The following is a 27,708-nucleotide window of genomic DNA, read 5'->3' as shown; positions in this document are numbered from 1 at the left end:
GCGAAAGAATCCATTCCTTTACAGATTTCTTAAAAGGATCCCTTGATGTTAGCTTGTTAACACAATCCGTACACACTGAAAACTCAAACTTATTATAGATAAATTTCCAGATGTATTATTTGAAAACAAAAGAACCTTGAAGAGTATTCATACCCTGCTTCCTTTACATGTTGAAACCCAGGGCATCCAGAAGGGTCCTTTTCATTGCACCATTCTATGCTACTCCCAGAAGGAACGCATTTTTACCTCTTGGTGCTACACTGTACTGTGTTGACATTATCCATTTGCTTGTATGCTTCTCTCACTGGATTCAATAGAATGGAACATGTTAAGTGTACTGTTTATTGAATGCTGTGACCCCGTGTATAAATAACTCAATTTATGCTGAAGATTTTTGGAGTAACATCTATGGTGTCAAGTAGAGGTTGGCACCAAAGCATGTGAGGCAAAGGTGGCAGGACCCACGCCACATGGTGCATGAGGTTGATTTTGTTTTTGAAGTGCCTCTCCATCAGTTCATCAGCTCTGAACTCCATATAGTGCCTTCTGAGCACATCACTCACTCTTCTTTTCTGGATTAAGATGTGATATAGGTTTATTTGTTATATGCTGAAGTAATAAAGGATACAAAGCATTTGCTTAACTTTTCATTTCATTTGAAAAGTTTTTTTTTATAGGAAGTGTCCTCAAGTGACAGTAGTTTGAAGTATCGTGAAGAAATAAATTCTTGGAAAAGTTTTCACTGTCAACAAAAAGATGCCGATAATTCCTGGCATAACTCCTTAGACTCACAGATGTTAAGTGATTTCATTAATTGGCTAATAGACACATTTATTGAGTGCTTTCTATAATCTGCACTGGGCAAGGCACAAGAAACACAAGGATGTGTGCAGCTGAGAAGCAACTCACAGTGAGTTCCCAGTGCAGCAAGCAACATAACCTCTGAGCTCAGGATCGTGGCCACATCTTCTGCATGCAGCGGGGAGATTTGTAGAATCTCAGCATTTAGAGAACATGTGACTTCCCACAATCATCCTGATGAGCATTTTAGTATTCATGGGGCCCTCATGTCTCTCCATAGGTACCATTGTTGTGGAACATATTTCATCTGAAAAGAAATAACCCCCTGAAAGGCACCCATTTTAAATCTAAATAATGTCCTTTCTTTTTTTGCTATTTTAATTTTTGGAACTTAATATAGAATCTACCGTTACCAGAACAACCACAGCCACCAAAAATCATCCTAAAGTAACTATAGAATCCCGAAAGGATAATGAGTTCTTACAGAGTTCCCCTAGTTATGGAGAGGAAATCATTAGTAACTTAAGACAGAAATAAAGAAATCATCTAATTAATGTATTCAGAGATGAATCTTAATGTCCAATTATTCTCTTGATTTGACACAACCTAGTAACAACATAACATAGTCAGCAACATTGTATTAATGTTGGAAGAATTAAGGGAAGGTAGCCAAGTAGGGGGAGGGAGAGACTTTTTTTATCCTTTCTTCTTTCTTTTTCTGATTTAAAATAAGCAAATCTCCTGCTTAAGTTGATCATAGTTTTTGAACATAAATACACACCTGAAAATTGCATTGTGGTAAAATTAAAGCTTATAAATATCATTTAAACAAAAGTTTGTTCAATTAATTAAACATTAACAAATAATTTTCCTATTTTTCAATGTAGTCTCTTAGTCCATCTCTATTAACTGATTTAACCAATGTCCATTTAAACGTGTATAATGTTCATGTTTTGTAACTGGTCCAACAGTAAATGAAAGTCACAGAAAGCAAACATTAAGATGTCAGTATTACAATGCTCCATACTTGTGCTTCACTTTTTGAAAGAATAAAAATCAAGGAAGGGCCGGCGCCGCGGCTCACTAGGCTAATCCTCCGCCTTGCGGTGCCGGCACACCGGGTTCTAGTCCCGGTCAGGGCACCGATCCTGTCCCGGTTGCCCCTCTTCCAGGCCAGCTCTCTGCTGTGGCCAGGGAGTGCAGTGGAGGATGGCCCAAGTACTTGGGCCCTGCACCCCATGGGAGACCAGGATAAGTACCTGGCTCCTGCCATCGGATCAGCGCAGTGCGCCGGCCGCAGCGCGCTACCACGGCGGCCATTGGAGGGTGAACCAACGGCAAAAGGAAGACCTTTCTCTCTGTCTCTCTCTCACTGTCTACTCTGCCTGTCAAAAAAAAAAAAAAAATCAAGGAAGATACATCTTAGTATTTAAGTATTTTTAATTAAACAAATCCCAGGAGCGGTTTAGAAAAAGAAGTATCACAGTGAAAATCTGCACTCATTTCGAACCACCAGCCTCCTACTCTCAAGAAAATATGAAAAGTTAAAATTCCTTGGAGCAGGTATTTGGTATCACACTTAGGACACCACTTGGGAGATCAGCATCCCATGTCATAGCTACTAGGCTCAAGTCCTGTCTCCACTCCAGTACCAGCTTCCTATTAATGCAGACCTGGGGAGGCAGTGATGATGGTTCAAGTACTTGGGTCCCTGCTACGCATCTGGGAGGCTGAGATCAAGTTCTGGGGTCTTGGATTCAGTCTGGCCCAGCCTCATCTGTTGCAGGTGTTTGAGGAGTATTCGATGAATGAAAGATCTGTGTCTGAGGTGGGGGGGGGGGGGTCTGCCTTTCAAATAAATCAAGAAATAAATAAATTTTAATCCCTTTTCCAATTTTTAATTCTTCCTAAAGAAAAGGCCGTATCTTGTAAATACCGGTTATTTTTATAATGTAATAGTCTTATTTAAAAGCTGAATATATTTTAAAGTCATTTAACTACATCTCACTTTCCTTATTAAAATATTATAAAATCATGGGGCTGCCAATGTGGTGCAATGGATCAAGTTACCATTTGCAACACTGGCTTCCAATATTAGAGTACCCGTTCAAGTCCTGGCTGCTCTGCTTCCAATCCAGCTTCCTGCTAATTCACCTGGGGAAGCAGCAGAAAATAGCCAAATGTTTGGGCCCCTGCTACCATTGTAGGAGACCCAGATGAAGTTCTTAGCTCCTGGTTTCAGCTTGGCTCTGGGCTGGTTACTGCAGTCAGCTGGAGAATGAACCAACAGAAGGAAGATTTCTCTCTCTTTCTGTCTCTCTCTGTCTCTCTCTCTCTCTCTCCCCTTTTCCTCTTCCTATTTTTCCTCCTCCTCCTCTCTATTGTTTTGTCTTTATGATAACTAAAAGTGAATCTTTTAAAAATATTATAGGGTCTGGCATTTTGGTCCAGCAGGTTAAGCCACTACCTGCAACACCAGCATCCCATATCAGCACCAGTTCAAATCCTAGCTGCTCCACTTCTGATCCAGCTCCCTACTAATGCATCTGGGAAAGCAGTAGAAGATGACCCAAGAACTTGGGTCCCTGCTACTCACAAAGGAAGCCTGGATGGAGTTCCAGATGCCTGGCTTCAGCTTATCCCATCCCTGGCTTTTGGAGACATTTGGGGAAGTAATCACCAGATGGAAGATCTCTCTCTCTCTCTCACTCTCCCTTTCAAATAAATCTTTTAAAAATATATAATCCAAAGCAAATATTTTAAATAAATAAATTTTCAGAATAGGATTACCAATTCAGTTTTAGATTTTTCATAAATGAATTATGTTCTCTGCTTATTTTTATATTTATCAAAGTTTGATTGTTTGGGAGATGCTCTTGAACTGCTTTATTAGATACTCCCTTCTTACAAATTCACTTCTTTTTTAAGATTTCTAAATGATTCTTTATTTCCATTGCTAAAGTTTTAAGCAAATGTCTGCCTGCTTTGTCCCTTATAAATCAGGTCACTGCTGTGGCTCTTTATAGTATGCAATTCTACTCAGATCATGCAAAGTCATAGTGTGGTTTAAATGACTAATATGTAAGCAAATGTTAAAATATGTGTTTATAAAGAAACAATACTGAGTTTTCCATATATGAAAGAATCCATTCTAAGCACTAGATTACATACCAAAAATCATAATCTCATCCCTACATGTGCACAAGACAGGGAATTTGACCTCAAGGACCCAGAATCTAACTGAAGAGATTCAATGTGTGCAGATGAACTATTCATGGCACTGTCAATAAGAATGGTTGGGCAACAAAAAATGTGTGAATTCAAGGAAAAGAAAATGATTACAAAAACTGTCAGAGAAATTGTTGCTTGTTTTCTTTTTAGGAAAAAGGGATTTAGATTAGGCCTCAAAATATATGTCAAAAACTGGATACATGTTTTTAAAAAACACATAATAATGTGGGCAAAGGCATGCTAATGGAGATCAGAAGCCTATTTAAAGGAGAGGAAGGGGTGTGGCTGGAGTGAAAGTTTCAACATGGAGGACAGGCAACAGGTTAAAAAGCTGTGTGTGTGTTAACATTATAGACACCTTGGAAAGCCAAATGAAAGAATTTAGCCATATTTCAGCAGAGTTAGTGATGATTTTTCATAAGAGAAATAACATAAGAAATGATCTTTTAAAATGATTAGTATGGAAGATGTTTCTTTTATTCATTCATGCTCTCATTTATTCAACAAACAGTGGTTCTGGTTCTAGAATATTCAAGAATTGTTCTAAAAATCTATACAAGGACAAGTGGTTCCCATTCTCCAAGTGCTTTTTTCCCTAGGAATGGAAGTGAGATAGTAAGTGCTTTATGACATCATCCTGAATGTTGCAGATGTAGAACAGAAAGACCTACAAAAATTCTCATGCTTTGGAAAAAATTCCCCATAGAGAGATGGGTGTGAGTTAACTATGTGAACCTAGAAAGAAGCAATGAGAACTTAGGCATATGGTAATAAATTATGGAAAGGCACAGAAGCACAGGAGGGGGGAACAATCTCTATAAGGCCCAATGACATGTCCCTTTGGCCTGCCTGTGATATCTGCTGCAATTGTGATCCACAGTGCTGTGTGAACTCAGGACTAGCCTCCGTCTCAACTCTTTCCCATTTCAGGGACTGCTCTGAAGTTCTGGAAGCCCACTGTGTCCCTATAAATGTAATCTGAAAGTGTGGGGATGTCACACCAAAAACACCCTTCAGTTAGTGGGACATACAGGAGATGGCAGATGCTAACTCAATCTCAGCCCTTCCAGCAATTCTGGAAGTATTAGAGACTCCTCAGAAGTTTCAGGAAGTAACTCTCTAGTGCCAATTATAGGGATTTCAATAACAAGACCTAACAAAAACACACTCTCTGTCTGTCTTTCTGCTCCTATATACATCCACCCAAATATGGCCCATGTCAAGTCCTCCTTTCTGGCTCTGCTTTTAGTACAATGCAAATTAAGACAAAAAGTAATGTATTTAAGGGACCTATAGAGAAATGTGTGGTAGTGATGCGAGGTCAGTGGGTATGGAGAAAGGTAGTTGTTCAAACTAGAGAGTGCTTTGTTTATTATGCTACAAAGTTTGATTTTTATCTGAAAACGTTGCAGGGAACCATTGGATGCTTTGAAACAGAAAGCTAGCATGAGGAAGATTTTTATTTTAAAAAATTCCCATGGTAGCAGTGTAAGGTGAATTGTTGCAGCCTAGAGTGGGAATAGAGAGGCTGATTTAGAGACTATACAGTGATCCAAGCAAAGAATTAAGTTTAATGAAGGGATAAATATGAGAGGTGAAAACCACTAGGTACTTGGTTGGCAATGTGGAGTGAGAGAAAGAGGAGTTTCTGACCAGGGACAACATCTGAGCAACAGAAGTACTATGTCCTGATGGTAGAATACAGGACAGGCAGGCTGAGGGGGACATGTACTCATTGTTCAGCACATTGATTCTGAGGACCCAGATAAAATTCACATGAAGATATGAGAGGTTTTTTTTTTTTTCTAATTTCTTGGTAGCAGTTTAAATTGCAGTTACAAAAATATGTTGAACTGCTATGTCTGGACCTTCTGGTAGATCATTCCAAATATTCCATTGCTTTACTTAACTTTCATGGCAATCCTAAAATTTCAGAACTATTTTAACAAGTTTGCATTTGAGAAAGTAGATTCAGCCAGCAGGCACTGTGGTGCAATGGGTTGAAGCCCTGGCCTATAGTGCCAGCATGCCATGTGGGCTGCTCCACTTCCGATCCAGCTCCCTGCTAATGTGCCTGGGAAAGCAGTAGAAGATGGCCCACGTCCATAGGCCCCTGCACCCACATGAGAGACCTGAAAGGAGCTCAGCTCCTGGACCAGCTCAGCTCCAGCTGTTGTGGCCAATTAGGAGTAAGTACACTAGTGGACGCAAGACCTCTTTCTCTCTCTCTCTCTCCTCTCTGTAACTCTGTCTTTCAAATAAATATAATAAATCAGAAAAAAAATTAAAAGAAAAAGTAGATTTGTAAGGGTCACTGGATTTGTTATAGGGCCAGGGAACATCTGGCTCACAGCCCATATAAGACCCATGGAATCATTTGGTCTGGCACTGCCAAGGTAGATATCAAGCAGTAAATATAATTCAGTAAATCTATAGCAAGCTAATTTTTATATAAATTTTTAAGATTCATTTTTATTTATTTGAAAGTCACAGTTAAAGAGAGACAGAGGGAGAAAGAGAGAGAGAGGAGAGTGGAAGAGTCAGAGTGGGAGCAACCTTCCATCTGCTGGTTTACTCCCCAAATGGCCACAACAGCCAGGACTGGGCCAAAATGAAGCCAGAGCCAGGAGCCTTCTCCAGGTCTCCCACATGAGCACAGAGGCCCAAGGACTTGGGCCATCTTCCACTGCTCTCTAAGACATATCAGCAGGAAGCTGGATGGGAAGTAGAGCAGCCGGGACTTGAACTGCCATATGGGATGCCAGCATGGCCGGCAGCGGCTTTACCCACCACACCTGAGCGCAGGTACCGAATCTATAACAGGCTGATTTTTAAGTTGATGATTTTGAATGGCCTGTGAATGACGTTATAAACATCCAAATGGCCATTAACAGAAAAAGTTTCCCCACCCCTGGAATGTAGGATTATATAGAGAGTGAAAGGTGTTGACAGAGTTTGAATCCAGGTTTGAATGGGCTGATCATTCCTTATCTCATTCTGTCTCTGCCATGCTGTCTGTGATACCATCTTCACCTTAAAAAGACCGACTGTTGTAGAACTACAGCTTTTAACTCTAGCAGATAATAAGAGAACAGATTCCACAGGGTTCACACCTGAGCCGAAAATAGCTTGCCATTATACTAAACCATTGGTTAATCTATTGCCCTGCCTGCAAAGCACCTCACTCTTCGTATCAGTGTCACTTTGTCATCAATGATTCTGCCTCATTCATTGGATTCACTTAAGAAGTATAATTTCTTGTGAGCTTGTGCAGCATGCCAGCAGTCATAATTCAAAAGCAAAGAAAGAATAAAAGTGCTCATCTTAAGTAATACTCTCAAGATCAACAGGATGGGAGGTGGGGCAATAAGTATAGCACAGCACACAGTGGTAGGTGGTTATTGTCATTGGAACACTTTACAGAACAGATGGGCTCCTTAGAGTGAAAGGGTGAGGTATCCTGTGGTGTGTTCAAGAAAAGGCAGTTCCGGGTAGAGATGGCTTGGAAGAACACACATGCAGTTCTGAGTGGGCGAAGATTCAAAACCATGATTGTGCTGAAAAACTGAGATGTACTTATACTAGGAATCAAGGTTAATAAGCAATAGAGAAACACAAACAAGTACATGAAATAAAATTGGTTATGTAAACATGTACTCAGAAGAAAAGACAAAGGAGTAAGAGAGAGGAAGAGGGAAGGAAAAAGAGAGACTTTTATTACCAAACATAAGCTTCCAAAGATAGGATAGCAAAAATATTCACATTGGAAAAGATATGAGACAGCATCCCATTCTATAATCCCTATTCCATCTCATTTTGTAAAATAAGAAATACATAGAAAGGCTAAGTGACTTTTTTCAAAGTTTAAATTTATTTTTTTCAAAGTTTAAATTTATGAGTGAGCTAGATGTTTATCAAGCATTTATCTGTCTAGCATTGTAATAAGACTCAGGAATTTAAAATAAATATGATAGTTGATGATTCCTTCAAACAACTAAAATATATAATCCCATTTTAAGGATATTCCATTTTCTTTCCTTTTAACTTGAAAGTGGAGTTAACAGGGAAGGGGTGGGGGAGATAGAGAGAGAGATTTCCCATCCACTGGTTCACTTCCTAAATGGTCACAATGACCAGGGCTGGGCCAGGCTGAAGCCAGGAGCCAGGAGCTTCTTTCAGATTTCCCACATGGGCATAGGGTCCCTAGCACTTGGGCCATCCTCAACTGCTTCCCCAGGTGCATTATCAGGAAGCTGGATCAGAAGTGGAGCAGCCAGGGCTCAAACCAGTGCCAATATGGGATGCTGACACTGCAGGCTGTGGCTTAACCCACTGTGCCAGAATGCCAGACCTTTTATTTTTATTTATTTTTTAAAAGATTTATTTATTTATTTGATGGCAGAATTACAGAAAGATAGGAGATCAGGATGGTCCTTTAAGATTCATGAAACAATGGATTCACTGAGGAGATGTAATGAGATCTATATAATTTGCAATATTTTCATTACAGATTTTTTTATTTCCGTTAAGTTTTTCATAAATCTTGTATAGTTAATCCATGACCTACGTTTCCTGACCATAAAACAAAAGAGTAAATATTTATGGAATCTCTGAAGTTCTGTGTGATGTAAACTCTCTTAAATGAAACATCTCATTTTACAATCATTTTAAATAAAAGGCAAGATGTCATTGATTGAAAAGTGATTAAATTCTCCATTCAACTGGTGGTTCTTAAACTTGAGGTAATACCAGAATCATGTGGATTAAAACATAGCTGGGCGGATCAGTGTATCTGGTTGAGTAGGTCTGGGACGAGCTCAGAAAATCTGCATTTCTCCCATGTTCTCAGGGATACTAGTGCTACTTGTTGTGAGAACCCTAGCATTAATTAGCCCATGAACTACATGCAGAAATTCTGTCTCACCCATTTCTGTTCATGTCAACCATATAGTAGAATCTCAACAAATGCTAAAGGAATGCAGGAATGACAAACTGATTACATAAATGATGTGGTTACAAATTTTAGTTCATTTGGATTATTAAATGCCCAGTTCAAAAGTGCTCTTGTTACTCTCACTTATAAAGAATAATAAATCAAGAAAATATTAAGTAATTGCTGTCCCATTTGCTGAAAATGGAAAAAGCTGAACTCTGTGTTGTCATGGATACAGTATTCTATTTTCAGTAGTGGGAGCATCCTACTCATTAATGACTGTTACAGTAACCAATAGGAAAATAACACTTCACTCATCACATTTCATTAAATTTAACACCTCATGTTAAGCTTAATGGGACAATAAGAACAAAGTTCTGCTTGCCAATTGTTTACAGAATTCCACCATTTCCCTATAGTTAGTGACTTCCACAGCATCAATCTTTTTTGACCAGTTCCTAAAATAAAAAGAAGATAGGAAAAATAAAAGCTTTCTATTTGGTTTAATAATAATGACCTCTGGGCTGGACATTTCCTGACATTTAACAAATAGTTGAATTAAAAGACTCTACTGACTTTGATTCAGGATTTCTGCTTCTACCATAGGTTATTAACTCACAAGAAATACCCTTACTCTCTAATAGTACAAATGTAGTGGAAGAGAAAGCATAATAATATGAATCCCAGGCAGCAGAGCCTTCAAATCCTTGTATTTTACAGTGGTAAATGTAAAATATGGGTGGAACATAGACAAAAATCATCTAACTTGAATAAGATTCTTCACAGTTTGATGTTGATGCCAATCACAATGAAATAATCACCTCCATCATTGAAATCTGGAGTCATGTTACTTTATTTCCAAGAAAAGCTGAACTACAAGAGTAAAGAGCATAATAGTGTAGAAGGATGGAAGAGATTATAAACAAACAGTTTGGGCTCCAGGAGGAAAAAAAAGATAATTAAATGCATTTAATGATGCACGCATCTGAGTGAAAGATCAAGGAAATATTGGAAAATATATCATCATTTCAAAGTCGAGGGAACTACATGGGTAAGGAGAAAAGGATAGATAACTCAGTGGGACTGAATAAATCTCAGATAGGATATAAAAGACTGGAAACAGATGTTTATATTAAACTGCCAATGGAGTGATGAAACCATACAGATTGTGGTACCAATTTAGCTGGAAAAAGCTATGGCGAGCAGACAGAGATTTGAGTTGGAGCTCTATTTTCCACCAGTCAACTAAAAGAGGTGGCTGCTGCCGCTACTGCTAATGATGAATACCATATGCTAGCAAGAGACATAGCCAGTGCGCTCTGCTGTGTGTGTTGGTTTGGGAAGATATGTGTAAGTTTCTTTATCTGATATAAAATTAGCACAACTTCAAATAACTACACGCAGAATGCCCAAAGAGGACACCATATTGTTTCTCATTGAAAAAGTCAAGCGCGAGTCATTAACAAAAAATTTTATCTCATTTCAATAACACAAAGTTATTTTACCCAGATTTAGCCATGGTCTTGCTCTAGCTGTCTATTTTACTTTTATAGTGGACAGGAAGCCAACAAGAGAATGACATGTAATCAGGTAGTCAATGTAGTATTTTTAAAAAATGTGTTGCTTAGAGTCCCCCTTAAATGAACATATACAGTCCTCTGTACCTTGTACCCTGAATAGCTTAGTCTATCTGTAACGCCTTGTATTCTAGACATAAATTTAACCTCATACTTGAAAATGTCATTCCCCAGCTTAAGATCTATCTTCAAAAGATAGATTTGACCATTTCTTTTTTGTTGTTTTCTTTAAGGGAATGTTGGTGTCCAAGTGCAAGGATAAAATAAACAGATGATCAAGGTAGAAGAAAGTAAATGGGGGCCGGCGCCGTGGTTTAACAGGCTAATCCTCCACCTTGCGGCGCTGGCACACCGTGTTCTAGTCCTGGTTGGGGTGCCGGATTCTATCCCAGTTGCCCCTCTTCCAGGCCAGCTCTCTGCTATGGCCCGGGAAGGCAGTGGAGGATGGCCCAAGTCCTTGGGCCCTGCACCCGCATGGGAGACCAGGAGAAGCGCCTGGCTCCTGGCTTTGGATCAGCACGATGCGCCAGCCGCGGCGGCCATTGGAGGGTGAACCAACGGCAAAAAGGAAGACCTTTCTCTCTGTCTCTCTCTCTCACTATCCACTCTGCCTGTCAAAAAAAAAAAAAAAAAAAAAAAAAAAAAAAAAAAAAAGTACTAGATTAATAGAAAGTAAATGGGTAACTGAGAGAAATGATGAGTAAGTCACTTTGTTCTTTCTCAAACCTGCTGTGACTGCCTTAATCTTAAGGCTAACACCTAGTTAATTTAATTAATTTGGCAGGAAAAAAATGAAAAAAAAAATTCTGGTTATTTTCTTTCTTACATACAGGAAAACAAGATGACCACTTACCTGATTTTTTTTCTTCCCCTCATTATGTCTATATCATGTAGACATGGTTGAAATGGGCTTTTCTTTTTTTTTTTTTTTTTTCTCGAAACTCATTAAAATATGGAGAGGACAAAGGGAGAGCCACAGAATAACTTTAAAAATATTTTGGTAGTCCTCATTAAAAAGAGTTTAAGTACCTTGGATTTTATTTTATTACATGGCAATAAAAATCGGCCAGAGGAGAGATGTTCAATCTGGAACTCAAAGGCCAAAATACAAGCACAGCTAACTTGCAACCACTGAGCCTTTGACCGAGCAGACTCGCAGCTGAGGAAGCCTGCTCTCCCAGAAAAACCATCTGCACTATTTAAGCTACTACTTTGTTTCTTTTTTTTTTTTTTTTTTTAATGATCTCTGCTTTACCAGCTGAAGTTCCTTTAACATCCATTAGTATGGAAAAAAAGAAGGGAGAGAAAACTTCGGACAGAATGTGAATCTCTTTACAAATATTATCAAATGAACTCTAATACCATATGCTTACTGATCTAGTTCTGTTCTGAAAAGCTACACAAATGAAAAACAGAAAGAAAAAAGCCAAACACAAATCCATATCAGAAAGCAGAGGGAAGGAGGGGATGGTGGAGGAAAAATAACTGCCAGTGGAGACAAATTAGGCTCTTTTACAAGTAACTGTCACTTCATTCTTTTCTATGGGCCCAGGACATATTTTCACTCCTGCAACTGCCTTTTGGATCTCTGATATCAAGGACAAACTTGACAGCCTTCCAAACTTGTCTGTTAGAGAAGATTCAAACCACCTGATTCTGTTCTTGCGCCTGCTGTAAGCTTGTGGGAGGCCCAAGCGTGCAGCTCCTGAGTGAGACTGCAAGATCGATCCTAGCATGCCATGGGGGGGGGGGGGGTCACCCGTCCTCCATGTCACAAGTCTCTGTCTAAACTCATAGTGAAGCTTCGCACTGGAGCTGAGAAAACCACAGCTGTCTCTGGAAACCTTTGGCAAATGCCCCTTGAGCTCACGAGAGACCTTGGGTTTGCTTGAGCAAAGCAGAGGGATGCTAAGCTCTGCCCCATCCCCACTCTGTCCTGCTTAGGTTCCAAGAATCAACAATGAATGAGAGTGTGGATAGAAATTAGAATTGTAGAAGTGCCAAAGGTATCCCTTGGAGCAGTGTGCGTATTGTGTTGTCATGTAAAAGAGCCCTTGAAAGATAAAGGAACTAAGTCCAATTATATTACTGGTTCCATGTTCATCTGAATCACTGTCTAACTTCAGACTTCCAAAGATATCATACTGCCTGCAATAATTAATTCACCTCTTACATCCAAAAACACATTGGAAAATTAATTCCCAATGCTAAAATGAAATTGGCAGCAGAACACATTACAATTTTGCAGGTTACCTGGCAATCATTTTGAAATGTTATCTTGGGTAAAATGTACTCTTGTATCTTCCCCACAGATCAGTCTGTCTAATTCCTGGACTTTATTTCTCATTACATGAAAGACAACATACCCATTTTTGATGTTTTTATAAAAGAAGACAAGTGATCTTTCATAAACATTTATACGGATGCAAAAGTATATTTCAACTACAGGAAAAATGCTGCTTTTTAACTGCAAATAAGCAAGAACAAGCATTATGCTTATATGAAAATCAGCAAAAATTAAAGCTTACAAATCAGTCACAGATAATTTAGGAGTTCCTGGATTTGTGTTTCAGAACCTAAGAAGGCCAATTAGATACCATCAAAATTCAAATCTGTAACTTGCAAATTTGTCAACAACTGAAACAAACAAACAAAAACTTGGCATACTGTGATTTAGCAGGTTAAGCCACTGCTTGGGACACCCACATCCCAAGTCAGAGTGCCTGGGATAGAGATCTTTCTCTAGGCTTCTCATCCGTGTTCCAGCTAAAGCACACCCTGGGAGGCAGCTGATGATGGCTCAAATACTTGGGTCCCAGCCCAAGTATTTGGGAGACCCCAAGGAAGTTCTGGCTCCTGGTTTCAGCCTGACTCAGTCCGAGTTGCTCTGGACATGTGGGGAGTGAATCAGAGTGTAGAAGATTCCTTTCTCTGTCACTCTGCCTTTCGAATAAATAAAACTTTAAAAAAAAAAAATTACTAGGTGCAATCAAGTAGAAGCATTTCTCATCTCTTTAAGTTTGCTGGCTTTCTGTTTTTGTTTTCACTAGTTATCTAGGTTTCATGATGCACAAACTCAAAGGGAGCTCAAATTCTCTTTCATGGACTCTGATGTGGGCTACTGCAGTCCCAAGGAAAGACTATTTATATGAATATTGCAGTAGAAAAAAAAAAAAGCCGGACACAGCTGGCTACTCTTTCCTTTGGCAAAGAACAGCAATGGCCTTACCATCCTTCTGTTTATGGCAACACAAACTACTTTATTTGAAAAGTCACTCATTTCTATGATTGCAGTGGACATGTTTTCATCAACAGAGCAGTTCAGGAGGAAAAAATTATTTTATTAGCTAATTTTCCTTTCATGAATTAGGGATTTTTCTCTGCACAGAGAGAAATTTCAAACCCCTCCAGAAATGGAAGCATGCCCATGGATTGCCTACTACGGATCAAGTTTCCAGTGTGCTAATAACCTGCTCCAGTGAAAACATATTTTTAATTTGCTTTTAGGGTTATTTATTTTTTTATTATTACGCTAAGGGTTTATAATTTAATGTCAAACATAATTTTGCACGAATTATGTGACTGTACTATGATGCAGTAGATAAGCTCAGTGTGCCTGGTTGGCATAGTCTCAAACGATGTTTTTGAGAAAATGGATCACCATTTGGCAGGTTGCCATTCCATAAACTGCTCAGTAGAACTTTAAAAGGAAAAAGTTGCAAAGAATTTTCATGTTTTGTAAAAAATATTCCTAGTAATATTAAAAGCAGAAAAAAATAATTATTCTCCTATTGCTTTCTCCTAGATGCAACATAAATTGTATGAAGCTAATTAAGAAATTAAAACATTTCCAATTCAAAATTGCAAAGTCATATTTATTGTAAATTGTCAATGAGCCAACTGGAATAACATTTTAGATGAGAATATTTGTTTAAAAATACAGTAGTCATCATAGAATCTCCAAGCTTTATGATCCATTTGGTAAATGTTTAGGAGCATCTAGAAAGTGCCAAGCATTATGCTTGGAATGGAAGACACAAAAATAAAAACAGGATTGCTACTGCTCTCAAGGAGCAAACTGTCTAGTGGAAGAGACAGACAGAGACATATCCTGACAGTGTAATGTGGTAAGTGCTATAATGCAGTTATAAAGAGGATCCTCTGGAACAAAGATAAGGTGCATTTGGCCAAGATTTTGGCATGAGGTGAAAGGTCAGGAAATGGCTCAAAGAAAATGCTGAAGAGCAGTTTTAGTGTTCCAGGTCTGAAGACAAGGAATCAAGACATTTGGCTTGGCAGATAAATGATCATTTACTCGGATATCCACCTACAAGTTTAGATACATTTTACTTTAATGTGTCACTAAGCCATTTTCACATGCTTTACCTAATCTGATCTTTACATCAACCCTGTGAGTTTAAGCATGCAGAATTTTAATAATTAGCTCCATAGGTGAGGACAGCGATGCCCAAAGCAGTGCTGTGACCAGCCTGGGGCCACGTAGGTAACAAATGTATGGTAATAAAGCTAGGAGTAAGCCACAGAACTCCTGATGTCAAGCCCGGCAGTGTTCTACTCTACTCCATGTCTGCCATTGTCCTGCTCACTTATCACTGCATGACTAACAAAGCAACCTTATTACAGGTCTGAGCATCAAAATACATGATGAAAGAATAAAGAAAAATTTCATTTGGGGCTTTTCCCATTAAAACAAAACTTCATCTTCTTAATAAATAATTAGTCCATGTGTATTTTAAATGTCATATGTTCATCAATCATGAATTCAAAATCAAGTCGAACAGAAGATGCAATAAAAACTCTCCATATCAGGTACTTTTCTCTGAAGGGAGGAGAGAACTTCCACTTTGATTCTGGCCTTGTCTAAATAAGGTCGGAGTTTGCGAACCCAAAAGAGGCTTCCATAGCCTTGGCAGCTCATGACAAGAGCCTCGGTGATTACTGACATCATAAATAAGAGTGTCAATTGTTAAATCAACAACAGAGGCCGGCGCCGTGGTTCAACGGGCTAATCCTCCACCTTGCGGCGCCGGCACACCGGGTTCTAGTCCCGGTTGGGGCACCAGATTCTATCCCGGTTGCCCCTCTTCCAGGCCAGCTCTCTGCTATGGCCCAGGAAGGCAGTGGAGGATGGCCCAAGTCCTTGGGCCCTGCACCCGCATGGGAGACCAGGAGAGGCGCCTGGCTCCTGGCTTCGGATCAGCGAGATGCACCGGCCGCAGCGGCCATTGGAGGGTGAACCAACGGCAAAGGAAGACCTTTCTCTCTGTCTCTCTCTCTCACTATCCACTCTGCCTGTCCAAAAAAAAAAAAAAAAAAAAAATCAACAACAGGAGTCACTGTGCACTTACTCCCCATGTAGGATCTCTGTTCTTAATGTGTTGCACTATGAGAATTAATGGTAAAAATAGTCTTCAAACAATACTTTATACTTTGTGTGTTTGTGTGGGTGCAAACTATTGAAATCTTTACTTAGTATATACTAAGTTGATCTTCTGTATATAAAGATATTTAAAAATGAATCTTAATGAAGAATGGGATGGGAGAGGGAGTAAGAGATGGGATGGTTTGCAGGTGGGAGGGTGGTTATGGGGGGAAAAAACCACTATAATCCAGAAGTTGTACTTTCAAAATTTATATATTTATTTATATTCAAAACTTTATATAAAAGTTTTCTTTAAAAAGTCTCCATATTACCAAATTTGAATATTGTGGTAGGAAAGTGAGGTATATGGAGATAAATGAATTCCAGATCTCAACTTGTACATGGGAAATAGTAGCCACGCAAGTTATTCAGTCTTGGAAGAATGCTATGAGGTTGATTGAATTCTAGGGTCATTGATCTGAACAGTTCTACTCTTGAGTTTGCACTCTTGCTTCCAAACTATTTGTTTTTGACAAGATGAAAGATGTAAATTTTAGATTATGTAGACCATTTACTTAATCTGGTAAGATATTGTGTTTTGGTATTTGAACAGTATTGTTTGTTGTTTATATGGAAGAGTCTTATTTTGAGCTTTAGCTGGTTTGAATAAACCTCTAATCCTGCAGGAAAGTGTAAAATATGGCAAATATTTGCTTTGAAAACATTAGACATTTGGACTTTTCTCTATAGAAACACAGGACTAGTTATTAGTAACAAAGACTTTTATAATTAGGCATCTGTTTTGGTAACCTGCTGCAACTCTTAGTAGTATTTTCTAGCTACTTGCATCCTTACCTTATAACATTGAGAGTCCTTCATTAGTCAGATTAGGATAAAATTACTGCATAATTCATACAGGTTTAGAAATTCTTCATCCAAAGACCTCTGTGGATTTGGCAGTTTCCAACAAATTTCAGGATACCTCTACCCTGTTACTATGTTAATAAGAACATCCAACTTCCAGGTCCCAAATTATAGAAAAAGAGAGCTGAAACAGTTCCAGAATGATTTTTAACTGGATGAAACTCATACTTCTTCCCCTTTCAGTCCACATGCCAGAACAGTCTATTGCACCGCCAAGCTTGCATAGTAGTAGGAAATGTGAGAGAGAATTAGAATTTTCTCTTAACAGAAAACCTCTCCACTAAAAAGGGCATGATTCTAGTGGTACTCATACTTTGGACATTCTGGTAAATTAGCAAATTCCCTGGTTCACACACACCACAACATAAATTATGCATCTATATCCAAATAATAGCTAATGTTATGTACTAAAGAAGGTGATATTTCTTGGTGATAAGAGATTGTATCCTTACTTGAAGTCAATTAGGGAGAAAAGAAACTAACTTTCCTGATTTCGTTATATATTCCTTCACTAAATGTATATAGAAATTCTATAATCTGGGAAAGGAAGCTCAGTGAAATTCTAAAAGTTTCCTGATGTAATAACACTGCAAGCACAATCCAGGGTTTGGACCTATTTGTTCTTATTCTAAAATCTATGCTCTTGCTACTTCTTCATGATGGCTTACCAAGTGTAAATAGGTCAGAAAAGTGATCAATATCCCTCCCACATCCAATCAACCCAGAATACTCAACCAGTACAAGGTACCTCCACCCAAGATGCATGGGTCTCCTGAGGGCAACCAGTTCAGAACACATCTCAAAGGTAAGAAATCAGCCTGCTAATTCAAGAAAGCTAAGTGAAGAATGGGTATTAACTTTCAACTCTCATTAGAAATGAGAACAAAAGTGGCCAATGAGATTTGTAAATGCATCTATATGGGGGAACCAAGACGACAAAATAGATGATGCAAATCACTCTGGGCAAAATTAATAATTAAGGAGGAGAGAATATACATTCCTGAGATAGGGCTTTGGGAAATTCACAGCAGAAAATCCAGGAGAATATCAGAGACCAGCCAGGTCCATGCTGAGAGAAAAGTGTGAAGGGGAAACAGTGAAGGCTCATATCCAGGAGGTCGGTGCTGGCTCATGGCCGTCCAGATGAGACAGGAACCTGTGAATCCACGGAGCTTTGCATAGTGGTGGGAGGGAGAGCTTGGCAGACTGCTTTTGAAATTCCACACAGGAAAAAAAGGAGGGGCGTAAATACGAGGAACAGGTGGAGAGGTCAGGCACCACCCTGCCCACCGTCCTACTCCCTGAACCCCAACCAGACTTGCAGCCAGCAGGAGAAGCCATATTGTTTCTTTGTTTGGTTACATTTTTGTACATAAACAGGGACCTGCTGCCTCTGCCTCCCATGCACACACCTATCAGTCACAGAGGTCACCTCACCTCACCCTCCACCCAAGAACAAAGGCCACAACAATCCAGAAAAATTTCTTTCCCCACCATGTAGGCTGTGCAAACAGAGGAAGTCCTGTCTATTGGAAGTCCATAACCACTCCAACCACCACTGAAAAATGAGCTGGGTGCCAGTAGGCAGGGCTCTATGCAGGGATCTGGAACCTGCACCCACCATTATCGAGAAGTGAGCCAGGCTCCAGTAGGCAGGACTCCATGCAACTGAGCTCATACCCACCTACACCACCATTACAAAATGAGCCAGGCTCACACAGGCGGGCTCTGTTTACCTGTTCACAATGCACAGACCCATAGCAGCTCATAACAGAGTAAACTGTACCCACAGGAAAGTTGCCACAGAACAGAAACCAGGCAAAAAAAGAAAAAATACACAAATGCTGGAAGGCAAAGGAAGAGCACTAAATAAGAATAAGGAAGACACAATGATTCCCCCAAAGGAACACAGAAACACTTCAGTAGTTGAAGGGGAAGAAGAAGAGAGCCAGGATATGACAGAAAAGGAATTCAGGGAATTAAGAGGCCGGCCCTGTGGCGTAGTGGGTAGAGCTACTGCCTTCAGTACCAGCATCCCATATGGGTGCTGGTTCGAGTCCCAGCTGCTCCACTTCTAATCCAGGTCTCTGCAATGGCCTAGGAAAGCAGTAGAAGATGGCCCAAGTCCTTAGGCCCCTGAACCTGCTTGAGAGACCTGGAAGAAGTTCCTGTCTCCTGGCTTTGGATCTTTCAGAGATCAGCTGTTGCGGCCAGCTGGGGAGTGAACCAGTGAATGAAAGACCTCTCTCTCTTTTTCTTTCTCCCTCTCTCTGTAACTCTAACTTTCAAATAAATAAATAAATATTTTTTTAAAAGAGAAAACTAATCATCGGACTACTTAGAAGCAATCAGAAGCAAATTCATGAACTAAATGAAAAGTTTTCCCATGAAATTAAGATACTAAAGAGAAGCCAGAATGAAATACTAGAAATGAAGAATTCAATAGATCAAATAAAAAATGCAGTGGAAAACCTTAACAACAGAATAGGTGAGAGAGAAGAAAGAGTATTAGAACTAGAAGACAAACTTCTGGAAATTTTACAGTCAGACCAAAGAAAAGAAGAAGTTAGAAGATTAAAAAACACTGTTGGAGATCTACATAATACTAACAAACCAACCAACATATGGTCCTACGAATTCCTGAAGGCATGAAAAGAGAAAGGATTAGAAGTCCTTCTTAATGAAATAATAATAGAAAACTCCACAAATCTGGAGAAAGAAAAATACATTGAAGTATAGGAAGTACACAAAACTCCCAATAGACACGACCAGAAAAGATCTTCACCCAACACATTGTAGTAAAACTTTCCACAGTAATACATAAAGATTCTAAAACGTGCCTGAGATAAACGTCAAATCACATTCAGAGGAACCCCAAATCGATTCACTGCAGACTTCTCATCAGAAACCTTAGGGAGCAAGGAGAGAATGGCAAGATATGTTCTAAGTCCTAAGAGAAAAACTTATCAACACAGAATACTATACTTTGCAAGGCTCTTATTTATGAATAAAGGTGAAATAAAGATCTTCCATAACATACAGAAACTGAAATAATTTGTAACAACCTCTCAGCCTTACAAAAGATGCTCAAGGATGTGCTACAGATACTCAGAAACAGGAACATCACTATGAAAGAAGGTAGAGACAGAGTTGCCAAGTAAAAGTAAAAAGGAAATTCAAAGTAAAAAATAAGGACTATTAACAGAAATATGGCAGGGCAAAGTTGTTACTTAACAATAGTCACCCTGAATGTAAATGGTCTCAACTCTGCAGTTAAAATATAAAGACTGACTGACTGGGTTAAAAAAGAAAACCCATCTATTTGCTGCATATAAGAAACATATCTCATCAAGAAAAATGCATGCAAATTGAAAGTGAAAGGATGGAAAAAGATAAGCCATGCTAAAAAAAAATCTGGTATAGCTATCCTAATATCAGACAAAATAGACTTTAACACAAAAACCGTTAAAGGAAACAAAAAATGGTACTATGTAATGATTAAATGATCAATTCAACAGAAAAATGTGACTATTTTATACATATATAAACCTAATTACAGGGCATCTGGCTCTTTAAAATAAATGTTAATGGATTTAAGGGGAAATATAGACTCAAATACAATAGTAATGGGGTACTTCAATACCCCTCTTCAGCAATGGACAAATCAATCAGACAGAAAATCAACAAGGAAACAATAGGGTTAATTGACACTATAGACCAAATGAACCTGACATACATCTGTAGAACTTTCCACCCTACAGCCACAGATTACACATTCTTCTCACCAGAGCATGGAATTTTATCTAGTATTGACCACATGCTACACCACAAGCAAGTCTCAGCAAATTCAATCAAATAGAAATCATACCATACATATTCTCTGTCCACAATGGAGTGAAGTTGGTAATCAACAACTCAGGAGTCCCCAGAACATATGCAAACACATGAAGACTGAACAACATGCTTCTGAACAGAGAGTGGGCCATTGAAGATACCCTATTCCACTGTTGGTGGGAATGTAAACTGGTAAAGCCACTATGGAACACAGTGTGGAGATACTTCAGGGGTCTGAGCATAGCCATTCTGCTCCTTGGAATCTACCCAAGGGAAATGAAATGAGCATATGAAAGAGCTATCTTTACCTCCATGTTTATTACAGCTTGATTCACAATAACAAAGACATGGAATCAACCCAAATGCCCTTCACCTAAAGGCTGAGTAAAAAGGGGGTTGGCGCTGTGGCATAGTGGGTTAAAGCCCTGGCCTGAAGTGCCAGCATCCCATATGGGCACCGGTTCTAATCCTGGCTGCTCTTTTTCTGATCCAGTTCTCTACTATGGCCTGGGATAGCAGTAGAAGATGGCCCAAGTCCTTGGGCCCCTGCAACCACATGGAAGACCTAGAGGAAACTCCTGGTTCCTGGCTTCAGATTGGTGCAGCTCTGGCCATTGCAGCCATCTGAGGAGTGAACCAGCAGATGGAAGACCTCTCTCTGTCTCTACCTCCCTGTAGCTCTGTCTTTCAAATAAATAAAATATATCTTTTTAAAAAAAAAAAAAGACTGGATAAAAAATTATGGGATATATACACCATGGAATACTATACAGAAGTTAAAAATGTTCAGGTATTTGCAACAAAATTGATGCATGAAACTGAAAAACATCATACTTAACAAAATAAGCCAGTCTCAAAGAGACAAATTCTATATGTTCTCCCTGATCTGTGAGAAGTAATAGAACACCTAAAAGGCAACATGTAGAAATGAAATTGACACTATGAGAAACAATGATTCTGAACAGTTTTTCTCTTGACTATTGAGGAATGGCCTTTTATTCTATATTTTTGGTTATCTTTTCTTTTACTCTATTTTCCTTATCTTTCTTTCATAAGAATCATTGAACACTATACTTAATAGAGTAAATCATATATGTACAAAGTTAATTGAAAATAGATCTTAGTAAAGAATAAGATTGAGAATAAGAAAGGGAAGAGGAAGAGGGGGTGGGAAAGAGGGCACAATGTGAAGAATTGCCAAGACCCCGCCAGCGCCGTGGCTTAACAGGCTAATCCTCCGCCTTGTGGCGCTGGCACACTGGGTTCTAGTCCTGGTCAGGGTGCCGGATTCTATCCCGGTTGCCCCTCTTCCAGGCCAGCTCTCTGCTGTGGTCTGGGAAGGCAGTGGAGGATGGCCCAAGTCCTTGGGCCCTGCACCCGCATGGGAGACCAGGAGAAGAGCCTGGCTCCTGGCTTCGAATCAGCACGATGCGCCGGCCACAGTGCGCTGGCCGCAGCAGCCATTGGAGGGTGAACCAACGGCAAAAAGGAAGACCTTTCTCTCTGTCTCTCTCTCTCACTATCCACTCTGCCTGTCAAAAAAAAAAAAGAATTGCCAAGACCCTAAAGCTATAATTTTGAAAAACATTCAGGGCATAAATGCAAAGCACGATCATCCTGCGAATTCTCCAAAGGACTCACTTCTAAGGATACAGCTAAACAAAATGCCATAGGACCCCAAAATCCTTGAAGCTGGCTGATAAAAAAAAGAGCAGCTTAAGTGTTATAAATACCAAATAGATAGGATCAAGTGAACAAGTGATCATATTAATAAGACTAAGTGTCCAGAAATAATAACAAACAGCATTAAAATGGAGAGAAGGCCCCAACATGGGAAGCAGTCCACACAGCAGATTCATAGAAGGATGATTTATTTAGGTAGCATTCTGACCTCAGTCAGACTGAAAAGACAGGGGGAGCATATCAGGCATAAAAAGCCAAGACACTCTGGCAAAGGACCCCCTGTGGGCAAGACCCCAGGGGAAAGAAGAGGCCATCGAAGAAGGATGTACTTTTCTCTGAAGGGAGGAGAGAACCTCCACTTTGCTTATGGCTCTGTCAACCTAGTGGATCCAAAAGGCTTCCATAGCAGAGACAGATCATGTCAAGAGCCTTGGGGGAGCGGGGCGGGGGGTGGTTACTGATGTCATACATAAGAGTGTTATTTGTTAAATAAATAAGAGTCACTGTGTATTAACTTTCATTCAGGACCTCTGTCCCCATAGAGTTGTGCCATGAAACTTAATAGTAAAACTTGTTCTCTCTCAAGAATCACTTCCTTTTAGAATATTAAAAGGAAGATATTACTATGTCTCATAAGTTACAGTTATATCTAAGAGCTCACAAAAGAAGTAACATCTTTAGGTTTTTCTTTAAAGACAATTAAGTTTCTAAAATGAAAGAAGGGGGAGGAAGGAAGGGAAAAGGGGAAGGGGGGGCAGTGAAATCTCCTTCGAGAAGCAATAACAAAGATCAGCCCTTGTATAGACAGTTGAGGGACACTTCTCTTAGGTTTTTTTTTGCACAGAGGGAAGAATTACTATGTACTTAATGTTGTATTTATGAGACACATACAAATTAAAAATAAATACTAAAAAATGCATCTGTGATAAACTATATAGTGCATGATTATGAACAAGACAGGGCATCAGAATGGCCTACTTTGATTACTGATCACACCACTTAAAAGCGTGTTATCTTGTGCAATTCATTTAACTTTTGCACATCTCAATTTCTTTTTTTATAAAATGGGATACTATCTAACTTCTAATATTATTATGAGGGTTACATTAGATGAATTAATATTTGAAGTGTTAACATCAAAGACATTACCTTTCTCTAAAACAGAAAAAGTCTTAACGAGTCTCAAAAATAATACTTAGTATTATGAATAATACCAAAGCCACTGTGAGACTGCTTATAACAGTTTCATGGGCCTTTTATGGGTATTTCTTGGTCTTGAAATGGAGAGATACATTATTATAGGAAATAATGTGTCACATGAAACCTACATGGCACCAAAAATACATCCCAAATAATGGAACTAATATGGAGTAATGCAAACCTACTGCACACAATACAGTAAGTTATCGACATAAATTCAAGAGGACTAAAATAATTTATTTCATTGTACACAATCTTCACTGAGAAATTTTCCCATTACATCATCACAGTTCCTTGTAGATCATTAAGATGAACAAAATAATTCATGCCCGCAAAATGTGACTAAAAAATACAGCTTCAAGATATTAACCTGATTTAAATCATCTCTGCAATTTTAATAGTTTCATTTTACATAACAATCAGCACATTAATAACAGTTCTATTCTCACAGTGTAAATAGCCAGGTACCCTGATTTATATTTTCTACTTACTCTACCCAGTCTTTTTGATATCATGTCAATATGAGAGCAAATTTACACAATTGCAGAGAAAATTGGTTGCATAACCTCAAGTAAAATCTCAAACATTTGTAGCTATTGTAAGTCTAGACCTCTTGGTTTCAGCAGTTTCCTACTTAAGTGTTTTTCTCTATGATTTTTCAATTCTAGGAATAAAAAAATTATAATGTTAATTTATTTTAGACACTAAACAGAAAGCAATAGAAACTGAAATGCTTTATTAATCATAGACAGACAAAGCCTGGCCAATGATGTCATGGCAAGTTTCACAGTGTGCTGGGGTTGGGGCCGCCTCCAAATACACTGAAGGTAGGGGCCAGCACTGTGGTATAGCAGGTTAAAGCCCTGGCCTGAAGTGTCGGCATTCTATATAGGCGCCAGTTCGATTCCAGGCTGCTCCACTTCCAATCCATCTCTCTGCTATGGCCTGGGAAAGCAGTAGAAAACGGCCCAAGTCCTTGGGCCCCTGCACTCTCATGGGAGACCTGGAGGAAGCTCCTGGTTCCTGGCTTCGGATCTGCACAGCTCTGGCCATTTCGGCCAGTTGAGGAGTGAACCAGCGGATGGAAGACCTAACTCTGTCTCTCCCTCTCTGTCTTTCCTTCTCTCTCTGTGTAACTTTGACTTTCAAGTAAATAAATAAATCTTTTTTAGAAAAAAATTACACTGAAGGGACCATACTTGAGTGGCATCCTCAAGACATGTGGCATTCTCTACTACATGTAACCAAAAATGATTTCACACATGAGCTGAAATCAAATAGATAAGTCATGAATCATCCAGATAGCAAAATCAGGACCATGAAAAAGATGCTTCATTAGTAAGCATTAAACTTCATTTTGAGATGAATTTATAGAGTCTAGCACTTGTTTCTAGTAACTGTGAACATTATCCAGAGTGCCTGAAATAAGACTAGTGTCCATAGAATTTGTCTTTTTAAAAACAACTCTGAACACAAGAAAATTTCATATTGGGAACATTTAAATAGATGTGTCATAAACACCACAAGTAAATAAGAATTCTAAAGAGAAACAGTGTGCCAAAGGACCAGAAGACAAAGAGCTTTAGATTCCAGTTACAGCTCTAGTCGTTACACTGAATCAATTTACTCCCCTGAATCTCAGTTATATCTAGTAAATAAGCAATATTCCATCATCCCCTAAGTCATTATATGCAAGATGATCCTGAGCCCCAAGTGAAAGCACCCAGTGCTCCAATACTCTTCCATCTTATGCTTAGACCAGTTTACAGTTCTACTGTCTAAAATGCTTCCCCAAATACAGTAGATTCTAATCACCAAAATATAGTATATGCTGACTACACACAGCTTATCAAAAGTATAGAAGAAATCTCCATCTTCTAAAGAGCATAATTATATAATATGAATTAATGGATATTTATGAAATATTAAACAATTGTAGCCATCTTAATTTATGTCAATTCATGATCAATTCAGTCAACCCCTTCAAACAGAAGTATCTCGATTCCTTTCCTAAATGTAAATTTATGTTTAAGAAAAAAAAAAGTAGGACTTCATGTGAGCTATGGGGAGCCAGCATAACACAAGACAACAAGTCTAATTGTAACAGCTATTTTTTGAATCCTTGCTAAATGTCAGGTAGTGTGTTCAGAAATTTGTAGGCATTATCACATGTAATCCTCTAAACAATCCTAGGTATTAGATGCTACTCATATTTTGCATGGTAAATTGGCTATATATTTTTTCTAAAGTCTTTTATTTGAGCCTATTTCTGTCCAACTCCCAAGCCACCTATACTCCAAATATGCCTTACACAATACCTTCCTGGTGGAACCATCTGCTGAGTCCTCTAGTAGAGTTGAGACAGCCAGGATTCTGTCATTTCTTTATGTACGAATTTTATTATTTAATTAAAAAGGACTAATTTACTGAAAGACACTGAAAAGAAGATGAATAAAACTGATAACAGCTCTTTTGCAGATTTAGTATAATTATTCTAAACATAGATTTACCCATGAATCAAGTCTCAAATTGTTGTCATAATCTTTTGTACCTTCTTGAATGGAGGTAGATTTAAATACTCCTGTAAGAATTCTGACAGCTGCTGTCTGTCCAGCCCATCTCGTTCTTGGTGGTGGGCTCTTTGGCTGTTGGCCCCTTGCCACAACCTGGGTGCCTGAGTCCACGCTGTTCTCGGGACCTCAAGACTACACCTGGGCCAGCCCTGCTGGGATTCCTCTTCCATCACATGTATGTAAGGAAGAGGCTGACAGTGAAACAGAGAGGGTGTTATTGCTTGCCCTGATGGACAGCTACACCTACCTGGTCATGGATGATGATGCCAAGGAGGACACCATTGCGGACCTGAGTGCAGCCCCAGAAGGTTCTAGACACAGAAAGCTCAGGGTGAAGCTGACCACAGTGCTCACCACCCACCATTCCTGGGACCACACTGGTGGAAAATAGAAGCTGGTCAAGCAAGAGCTGGGACTGCTGGTGTACAGGGGCAATGATCTGATCCAGCCCTGACACACAAGCTCACACACTTGTCCATGTTGCAGGTGGCATCTCTCAACATCAAATGCCTGGGGCAGAGAGGTGGCGTAGAGGATAAAGCCACTGCCTGCTGAGCACCACTTTGAGTCTGGGCTGCTCTACTTCTAATCCTGCTCCTTCCTAATGAAAGCAGTGAAAGGGGGTCCAAGGGCTGGGAGAGCAGGAAGAATCTCCTGGCTCCTGGCTTTGGCCTGGCCCAGCCTTTGTCATTGCAGCCATCTGGGGAATGAACCAGTGGATGGAAGATCTCTTTCTGTCTGCCTCTCCCTCTCTTTCTGTAATTCTTTCAAAATAATAAACACATCTTTTAAAAACAACATCAAATGCCTGTTGACTCCACACACACCTCCAGACACACCTGTTACTTGGTGAGCTGGCCTTGTGATTCAGAGCCCTGTGCTGCGTTCCCTCTTGGTAGCGGGCTTCAGGAAGTTCTACCAGGACACACAAACGAGATGTACAGAGCTCTATGCTAGGCTCTGGACCGGCTTCCTCCCAGCACACAACACTTCTGTGGCCACAAATACACCACCAGTAACCTCAAGTTTGCACGCCATGTGGAGCCCAGCAATACTGCCATTTGAGAGAAATTGGCCTGGGCCAAGGAGAAGTATGGTAGCAGGGAGCCCACAGTGCCGTTCACCGTCACCAAGGAGTTCACCTACATCCCGTTCATGAAAGTGAGGGAGAAGACAGTGCAGCAGCACGCAGGCAAGCCAGACCCTGTGACCACCATGGGAGCCATCCCCAGGAAGAAGGAGCAGTTCAAGGACCCCGCCCCGGCTGCCAAGGACGGCAGGAGTTAGTGGGGTTTTAGGTAATCAACTTCCCTGCTAATCACACAGGAAACTTAGTCTCAGTTTGATTTTAAATTAATTTCAGAGCCCTTTGCATTATTAAATGCTCTAATGCATATTTATAAAACGTTAAAAAGTATTTATTCTATTTTTTTAAAAGAAATTCTGACAGATGCTTTTGCCCTGTTTTATTCTGCCAGCAGAAAAGCACGAATCTGCATCCACCTCCAATGTGAAGGTTTTGGAGTAAAAGTCTCTGTCTTCTGTATTTCTTTTCATAGTGCGCCCCTT

At 39.5% G+C, this 27,708-nt stretch overlaps 1 pseudogene; it reads left to right on the top strand.

Annotated features, from left to right (window-relative positions):
- The window catches only part of LOC133762900 (hydroxyacylglutathione hydrolase, mitochondrial-like), a 57,855-nt pseudogene extending 30,429 nt beyond the window's left edge, over positions 1-27,426 (top strand).
- The last annotated feature ends 282 nt before the right edge of the window (positions 27,427-27,708 follow it).

The sequence above is a fragment of the Lepus europaeus genome, chromosome 1 (genome assembly GCF_033115175.1).
Source record: "Lepus europaeus isolate LE1 chromosome 1, mLepTim1.pri, whole genome shotgun sequence".
NCBI classification, from domain to species: Eukaryota; Metazoa; Chordata; class Mammalia; order Lagomorpha; family Leporidae; genus Lepus; species Lepus europaeus.
Note: the sequence above shows the minus strand (reverse complement) of the source record. Positions and strands in the feature narration are given on the sequence as shown.